Source organism: Pteropus vampyrus, unplaced genomic scaffold (assembly GCF_000151845.1).
Source record: "Pteropus vampyrus isolate Shadow unplaced genomic scaffold, Pvam_2.0 Scaffold57, whole genome shotgun sequence".
Lineage (NCBI taxonomy): Eukaryota > Metazoa > Chordata > Mammalia > Chiroptera > Pteropodidae > Pteropus > Pteropus vampyrus.
Genome location: NW_011888838.1, coordinates 1,848,493 through 1,855,968, shown reverse-complemented (window position 1 = coordinate 1,855,968; position 7,476 = coordinate 1,848,493). Strand labels below are relative to the sequence as shown.

The following is a 7,476-nucleotide window of genomic DNA, read 5'->3' as shown; positions in this document are numbered from 1 at the left end:
AAAAAACACAAATATCCATCAACTAATGAATAGATAAACAAAATGTGATATATCCATATAATGGAATGTTATTCAGACATGAAAAGAAATTAAATACCAATTCATCAACAAGGGTGAAAGTTGAAAACATTATGTTAAGTGAAAAAAACTGATATGAAAGTCCACATACTGTACAATTCCATTTTATAATAAATTCACAGAGGCAGAAAGTATATTATAGGTTGCCAGGGGTGGGGGAGGGGAAGTTTTCTTTTAAGAATGATAAAAAATGTTCTAGATTAGACAATGGTGATAGTTGCACAACTTTGTGGATATACTAAAAACCACTGAATTGTACACTTTAAAAGGATACATTTATAGTATACAAATTATATCAATTAAAAACCAAGGAAGTAAACCCTGTCAATCATTTGACACTATAAAAATCCCTATGATTCTTCCAGAAACTTCATATTTGGGGGCCTGCAGTAGTCATTATATTAAATATTATGAGATTTTAAGTATTCTTTTTTTATTTTCTTAATGAAAATAAGTATCAGGGGAGGTTTGGAAATTTTCTTCTCACAACCTCCTGGATACCACTATGCACTGGAGACATCAGGCTGGAGAATTAAGCTTTAGTATGGCAAACCTGATATTTCATGGATTGTTCCAAACCTACTTTTCCAAACCCATCACTTAACATTGTCTAATCACATGCGGCTAATCCTTTAGCCACACTAGAAATACTGATTCTTGAATGGCCAACCCTTGCTCCTATATACGCTCTCCTATATAAGCTCTTCTGGAGCTTATATTGGCCTGGAATGCATGACCTCACCTTCCTTGCCTCAACAACTCCTCAGTGAATTTCACAGCTTTCATGAAGATTTCAAGATCTTCTACCTAGCGTGACCTGCTCCCTCTCACCTTTGTTTCTTTAGCAGTTTGCCATTGATTCTTTTAAAATATACATAATAATTTCTATAAAGCTTCAATTTCTCACCATCATTTATACTCTTCAGAGCAAGCACATCTGTCTTGCTTGGCTTATAAGAAAGAAAAGAGAAGAAAAGAAAAAGAAGAGAAGAGAAGAGAAGAGAAAGGAAGGAAGAAAGGAAGAATAAATCAGCCTGTTTTTGTTAATTTAACTTATTTATATCACTAAGTACCAAAAAAAAAAAATTCATTTTCAAGTCAGAAACAGAATGTCTGAAAATTTGTGTTAAGGTATAAATAAGCTAATAAATACAAATAAAGTAGAATCAATCATATCTACATTAGAAAGCAGGAATAATATTAATTGTTTTCATTGTGAATGAATGTGAAAAAGAAAGCAGTGATAAAGGTAAAACTATCTAAAAAAAAGGAATATCAATCAGAAAATTTAGTGCCTACAAAGACAAGTGCAATGTGTTTATAGTCTTAGAGCAAAAACACATTGCACAAAGACAAGTGCAATGTGTTTATAGTCTAAGTCAATCAGAGCCTTAGAGAAAAAAAGACTAGAAAGTCTTTGGAAATAGATTGATAATAATTTATAATACACACTAATTATATCAGTAATTCAAAATGAATGTGAATTATTTTACTATGAAGAAAATAATCTAGCTAATATACCTAATTTCAAGCTGCGTATTAATTTATATTCTAGACGTTACAAAGTCACTTTACAGAAATTAACTTCAGTAACTTCAAAAAGAAAGGAAATTCCAATTTTACTGTTGGTTGACTACTATAAAGGCCTATTTTTGCTTTCAGATGATTTGCTGAAGATGATGCACATATGTGTACTGGACCAAAGGTATTTTCCTTGAGATCTTTTCTGTTGTACACCATAAATATATTTGCGATAAATAAAAACATTACTTCAGAAAACAATTTATATTAAAAAGCTTGGAGCTATAAAATGAATATATTTTATTTCCTAATAGTCACATTCACCATCATGGATATGTAATTGAGAACAAATCAGATAAATTAAACAAAATTGACTGCGATAGATTGTGTTAGTATACATGAACCAATTAAAAGAAAAAACTCCCAATAGTTATTCAATATTAGATATTTAAGGTAATAGAGCTATCTGCCTTTCCAAAGGGGTAGAGGGCCACTAAAATTATTACCTTCAGTAGTTCATTTATTTTTAATATAGCCAGTCTTTATGTCTTCACAACAGCAAATACTTTGAACTATATTAGTTACATATTTGTTCACAAGAAATGTCAATTTATTTTCCAAAAATATATAATTCCATTTTAGTAACTCATTAAACGATATGATGAATTTTCAATATGATACTCACAAAAAATATACTATGTTGAATATAAATATTTTAAATACACTTTGAAATTACTAACAAATGGATTGGCAATAATAATCTACTAATTACCTTAAACTGCTCTTCAGTTGCTAAAAATCCATGTTTTTTTTCTCCAATTTACTGAACATTTTAACATTTCTGTAAAAAAACACAAACAGACATTTAATTACATGCTGAAAAAATACTTATTTTTATGGTTATAGTTGTAGAACTATTTGAATAGATATATTTCTTATTGTTTAAAGTGTATTTTTTTCCCACAATGTTTGGGCTACAGCGGAAAAACCATGGTATAAAAAAGAAATTCAATTTCCCTGTGACACATTTTCCTCCACGATCTCATTTACTATAATGTTCATTGCTAAATGGTAATAAATTTGATATGTAAGAAATATAAATATTTTCTTAATTAAAAGAACACATGAATTTTTAAAATATATTTTGAGATTCCCAATAAATTTCTGATTTCTTGTGGTAGGCACTTCAGGCTATCTAAGAATGTGTCTAATTACTTTTATTATTAGAGAATTGCTGTGGGAAAAAAAAAACAAAAAACTGAGAAACTCTTTAATACATTTTTCTACTTAATCACACACACATATACATACATTCTCTGTGCATTTATGTATACATATTGAGACTAATTATATTAATCTAAACAAATTTAGATTTTAAAAATATTAGAAAAAAATAATAAAAATATGAGTTTACTTAAATGGTACATTTATGGAGGGTTGTCTTAGTTTTCTTTAAATCATCATATTTCTTTTATTATTGAAAAAATAAAATGTCAGATATTTAACACACACACACAAAAAAGAAAGTATAATGTCCTTCAAAGTATTTCCTTGGACATTTCAATGTTTTCTGATGGTTTTGCAACTTGTCATATCAATTTTTGAGCTTTCTAGTGTATCTAAGTACTTTATACAAGAATCAACTGCATTATTTAATTATTATGATACTTAGTATTTATTATGTTATTATTAGTAGTATGCTATTTGTAGGAGTTAATTTACCATATATATGCCATAACAATGACAAAATTTATGATCTATTCTAGAGTCTTCTCTCCAAATGAATCAGGAATTAGATATGGTCAGATGGTGATTAGCATATAATTATAATTGAGTTCTTTACAGAATACTATTGATTACCATTACAAACATACATACATACATACATACGTACATACATATTTTTATATATTTATATTTGTGGGAAATATTTACTTAAAAAATCACTATATTTTGTTTGAGGATTTAAAAATGTTAAAGCAATGAAACTTACTGAATTTTTTCTACAAGTGTCCACCTATATTTGGCCAAGTAGTGAGATTCTGTACCACAAGATCAATCTAAGTCCATATTTGAATGGCATGTTTGACTACTTAAACAGGCAAGTGAAGGAATTTTTTTAATCGACTTCTTGAATTTCCTGGACGACCATTCTTTCAACGCATCTAGCATGTTCCTTCAATAATTATTGGTTGTTTACATGAGATATTTTTCTCTGGTTTTTGAAGAACAAGCATATCTGTTCTTATAAATTATTTATATATGTGAACAATCATGGATAATGACAGCACAGGCTCACCTACCAATATCCTTGCCCTTTAGAAAATTTCCTCCCATTTAGGAAATATATTTTGAAATCCAAACATTATTTCCACAAAGTTTTCTGATACCACCAGACCCACTCCACCACAAACAGAAACAATATCTTCTCTGATACTTCCATACCTCTTTACATATTTTTCTATTTCGCTAAACTCTGATCTATAATGTGAATTGCTTGAGAAAAGAAACTGACTACTTCAGTTTACATTACTCCTCTTTAAAAAACTAAGCACTTCATAGTGCCTTAAAAATGCTGACTGGGTAGACAAAACATTTACATTTTTTGTTAAAAATATTTATTGAAAAGTGTCTATATTGGATTCACATAAATTGAGATCAAGAAACATTATGTGTCTTTGAATTTGTTTGTATAGTTATCTTTACAGGTCCTTTGTTTTTTTCTTTTTGTACAAAAAAAAAAAAAAACAGAAAATCTTCGATTTTCAGTTTGGCCATTCAACATCTCAGTGCTTCACTCAATTATATCCACTTAAGACCCTTAAGTGTTAGTAGACAACTAAAAAGAAAGAACTAGTTACAGAGAGTCACTTAGCCTCTTAAGAAGAAGGAGGCCAGGTCTGAGTGAAAACACAGGAAAGGAAAAGAGAGGTAGACAATAGGAAGAATAGAAAACCAGTCAGGAGAATATATCATATCAAGTGATACTGTTCTACTAGTACAAAGTAATAAGGTAAATGTCTAATTAGTAAACTTGATCTAAAAGAGATTATAAAAAAGAGTTATTAGAATTATATTTTGAAAGAAAGCACTAGTAGAAGATATAAAAATTTGGTGTGTTTTGGATGAAAAATAATCCATACAAGTATATTTTCATATTATCATTACTGTTCAAAATGACATAAAAAGCAATTCACAAGTAATTAGTATTACAATTCATTTTTGCAAATTAGATGGAAATATTTTGGTTATAAATAACAGGCTGCTTTAATTAAAAATTAAAACTTAAATTATTGCACATTTTAGATAAAATCTTCTAAACAAACACATACATAAGACATAGAAATGGAGAATAAAATAAACAATAAAGTTTGATTCACTGTTTAAAAAAAATGAATACCTGAGAGTCCAAGGAAAATTTTCTAATCCTGACATAGCAAGTTTAAAAAGTAGAGAAACTTCATTCATTCACGCTTTCATGTATTCATTTCATTATTAAATATGTACTTAGTAATCAGGCACTGTTTTAGGTGCTGTGTACTCAGAAATGAACTGAACAGGAAAAAATAAAGCACTCAGAAAGTTTACATTTGCATTCTCAATAAGGAGTAAAAATAGAATATAAAAAGAGGAGACTTTATATTCTTCATTTTTTAAAATAATTTTTAAATTTAAGAACTTTATTCTTGAACACTTTATATTCTCATTTAACCTTAATTTTTTTTTAAAAAATTAAACTTTTCTATTATATTATCACTTATCTTTTACAAAAATCTTTTGAGGTTGTTATGAACATTATCTTCTTTACATTACAAATAACTATTCTGGGACACTGAGGAATAAAGTCAGAATTTATGTCTCAAATTCAGAATCTACCCCCTCAAGTTTCTCAAATAGCATTATAATGATTGTTACTGTCCAAATTTGTTAAGCAGATGTTTATAATAAATGGCAGAAAAGATTATTAAAGTAAATTTTTCAGGAAATAATCATCTCAGAATTCCATAATGCTAAATATTATTAGAATGCACCTCACTTTCACATTCTGATATTTAAATGAGATTACAGGAAATCCCAGTAAAAATTAGTTCAGGAATTAAGATAAAAACTTATTTTATGCATAGAAGAAAACATAGGAACTAAACTCAAGGACCTTGGGCTTAAAGAACATTTTATGAATTTGACCTCAAAGGCAAGGGAATTAAGAGCAAAACTAAATGAATGGGACTACATCAAACTAAAAAACTTTCATTCAGCAAAAGAAACCCTCAACAAGGAAAAGAGACAACGATCTGAATGGGAAAATATATTTGCAAGCAACACCTCCGATAAGGGCCTAATATCTAAAATATACAAAGAACTCATACAACTCAATAACAACAACAATAACAACAAAAACAATCCAATCAAAAAATGGGCAGAGGACCTGAACAGACACTTCTCTCTAGATGACATACAAAGGGCCAACAAATATATGAAAAGATGCTCAACATTGCTAGCTATTAGGGAAATGCAAATCAAAACCATGAGATACCATCTCGTACCTGTTAGAATAGCTATAATCAACAGGACAAGCAATAATAAATGTTGGAGAGGATGTGGAGAAATAGGAACCCTCATACACTGCTGGTGGGACTGCAAATTGGTACAGCCACTATGGAAAGCGGTATGGAGGTTCATCACAAAACCAAGAATCGACCTACCATATGATCCAGCAATCCTTCTACTAGGTATTTACCCCAAAGACTGGAAAACTCATATTTGAAAAGATATTTGCACACTGATGTTCATAGCAGCATTATTCAGAGTGGCCAGGACATAGAAGCAACCGAAGTGTCCTACAATAGATGATTGGCTAAAGAAGCTGTGGTACATATATACAATGGACTATTACTCAGCCATAAGAACAGATGAAATACAGCCATTTGCAACAACATGGATGAATCTTGAAATAACCATACTAAGTGAAATAAGCCAAACAGAAAAGGTTGAAAATCACACGATATCACATATGTGGGATATAAACCTAAAAGCAACAAATGAACAGGACAAACAAGCAGAGACTCATAAACATGGACAATAGACTAGTGGTTACCAGAAAGGAGAGGGGAGGAGGAGAGGGAAAATAAAAAAATAAAATGTTAAAAAAAAAAACTTATTTTACTGTCTTTGTATGCCATTAATTCCAAAGTTATGTGACATATCCTACAGAACTGTCCAGTAAAGTTTCATGAAACAATGAAAAAGTTACATGTACAAATATATTTTTAAAAGATCATTCTGATGTCAGTTAATAGATGGTTTGCAGAATAAAATGACACTGATATTTTTTAAAAGATCAGTAAGAAAGAATTTTTTTTTAATTTTAATAAATTAGAGAAAACTTTGTAAGACAACTTTTATCTGTAAGAGTTAGTCCTTAAATAATTTTTAGAACTAAATAAATAGTTAAATATCAGGTGCCACAATTTTATTATCTGTAAAATGAAGGGTATAGCTTTCAAATCTATCATTTCGAATTATTAGGAAGATTCCAATAACAAAATATGAGATAAAGTACAATAGACACAATTAAATTTATGACATTCTATCTCCACAAGTTTACCTAGGCCTTCAAATGTTATTATTTTGCTCATGATATTCAAAATTATTTTTTCAATTATCTTCTTTCAGTCTCTCTCAATCTACTTGTCTATGGGTTATCTTCAAGTATCATCTACTTTCATTCCTTGTTGATATCTATCATCATGCACCACCATATTATTATCTCTACAAAGTGTTCAGATTTGTTTTTCATCTCATTTCTAATACCAAAATCTTTACAGCCATGTGAGGTAGGCAGAGAAGGAATATTTTCTATTTACAGATTGGAAAGCT

At 29.3% G+C, this 7,476-nt stretch overlaps 1 protein-coding gene across 1 annotated transcript in view; it reads right to left on the bottom strand.

Annotated features, from left to right (window-relative positions):
• LOC105292456 (adhesion G protein-coupled receptor L3) overlaps window positions 1-7,476 on the bottom strand; it is a 610,351-nt gene that overhangs the window by 440,957 nt on the left and 161,918 nt on the right. Inside the window, exon 2 of the mRNA XM_023530910.1 lies at window positions 2,372-2,440. The gene's annotated coding sequence lies outside the window, so the exon portion shown is untranslated. The remainder of the gene's footprint in view (window positions 1-2,371; window positions 2,441-7,476) is intronic.